The sequence below is a fragment of the Priapulus caudatus genome, unplaced genomic scaffold, assembly GCF_000485595.1.
Source record: "Priapulus caudatus unplaced genomic scaffold, Priapulus_caudatus-5.0.1 Scaffold7293, whole genome shotgun sequence".
NCBI classification, from domain to species: Eukaryota; Metazoa; Priapulida; class Priapulimorpha; order Priapulimorphida; family Priapulidae; genus Priapulus; species Priapulus caudatus.
Window position 1 is genome coordinate 3,030 of NW_014584354.1, and position 2,079 is coordinate 5,108.

The window sequence follows — 2,079 nt, forward strand, 5'->3', positions numbered from 1 at the left end:
TATAAGGGGTGGGGTAGGTATGAGTAGGTCTGCTGGACCCATAGAAATATATAGAGACACCTATGTTATTTCTATAGCTGGACCAGTCATTTTAAATTAGTAGTAAAATTTTTATCGTGAGCATAGAAATGGCTGCATGAAAGAATGTTGCTCATTCGTTTATAACAGCGAGCGTCTACCTGTCCGCGTATCCTATTCTCTACTCTTCCCTGTACCTATTTAAACCTAGCCCGACCAGGCTGCGAGACTACCGTCAATTAATACACACATGCAATCAAGTCGATACTACACGTCAATACACAACGTCTTTCGATGTATGGCCGTTTCCTAGAGATTCATGATACAGGTATCACGTACTTGTCCTTTACAACAAGGATACACCCCCCCATTCGCTTGCGTATGTTATCAGAAAATTGTCGTTTTCGCCGAATATCTGATAGCCCCAGGAACAGACACTGTCGTTTCCTTTCGTGACCATTCGTAGAGTTGTTGGTATTTGCTTCACTCCATCCTGCTTGCTACGTGACATCGGCATGCAGCCTCGGCGTCGACTTTATTCAAACATTTTCTGGTAAATTTTGTTGGTGACGACGATTGGTCGTTGACCAATGACAGTGCGCGGAACCAGGCATGAACCAACAAATAGTAGGATAATATCATGAAAATAGGTTTACTAGCAGCTAGATCTATGCGGTATCTGTTTCACTGTGAACTCTATCCTGTGTATCCTGTATCCTGTATCCTGTGTCACTGTATCCTTCCGTTGCACCTGCGAGCCCAACGCCTGACCCGATGACTAAAACAACGTTCTCCATTTTACCCCGGGATTTTACCCGGATTTCGGAGTATGTATAAGAGCCAGATGCGGTAGGTGACGTCTTCAATCCGGACCTGGCAGCCATCTCATCCATACTGCTTACGGGAGAGAGAAGTGGAGAGATACTGGAGACAATATTTGGTAACAATAATATGGTTATTTATTTACATTCCGCTTGCACTAATGCATTTGTCGTCGACATTTTACAACTCCTGTAATTTTGCTTGTCGCAGCTGAACTATATCGCTGAGGTTTAGGTCAGCATAACAACGTATATAAGATCAGAGTAGAATAACAAACGATGCTATAAGGAATTAAATAGATTAATTTTTGTTCAAGTAGAAATTATAATATCGTATCGATGATTTTCGACCAAATTGGGGCATCAAAGCTGCGTCGTGAAACTACAATATCTCGATGTCAAACTGTTTCCACAGATTGGCTTTGAATATCACCATGCCATCATCGTCAGCGCCTCTACTCGCCTTACTGCTAGTAGCAGCGACAGTGCATGCGAGGATGAGAGAAGTTCCTGCCGGACAAATGATCGACTTGCCAACTTATTATCCGGAAAGCAACGGAGAAAGCATATATCCCGGCGATGATGTGGGTATATTCGATATTTACTCTCCATATAATATTATAAATCTAAATATATCTCACATGCACTATTTCTCTGGCACCGTGCCTGTGTTTTGTGCGTAGGTCTAGTTTTATCTTCCTTTCCCGGCCTTGCTCTTTCGCTTCCCATCATTCTCCTCCATTCCTTTATCCTTACTCCTTATTCCTATATTATTATTTTCATTACTCGTCCTCACTTTGGTTGTCATCCGGTCTCATTAGGGCAATATCTTACCCAAAGTGACGTACCTTTTTTTCTAGACGTCCGATGGTACCATGCCCAAATTGTCAAAATTATAAAAACTCGTCTAAAGTCCTGCGAATACAATAATCACTCAAATTTGTATTAATGCCAGGGCGATGACGCCGCCAATCAAATGAACAGTGATGCAAGAACAGGTACAAATCCATATACAAATAATTATTAACTGCAATTTTATTATTACATCGTAAACGAATGGTATTCTGTAATATTTAATATTTATGCCGCGTCCATTTACTATGCATGCTTACTGTATAAAAACTTTATCGGGTGACGATATATGGTTTGTAGATTTAATTGCCGTGTCCTCGTAGTTGTCATGTCCCCGCAGCTGCCGTGTCCCCGTAGCTACCGTGTCCCCGTAGTTGCCATGTCCCCG

At 41.8% G+C, this 2,079-nt stretch overlaps 1 long non-coding RNA gene across 1 annotated transcript; it reads left to right on the plus strand.

Annotated features, from left to right (window-relative positions):
• Positions 1-731: 731 nt before the first annotated feature.
• Positions 732-2,072, plus strand: LOC106820124. Its single transcript, XR_001395565.1, has 3 exons — positions 732-958; positions 1,255-1,423; positions 1,795-2,072. It is a non-coding gene; the product is annotated as an uncharacterized LOC106820124 (long non-coding RNA).
• The last annotated feature ends 7 nt before the right edge of the window (positions 2,073-2,079 follow it).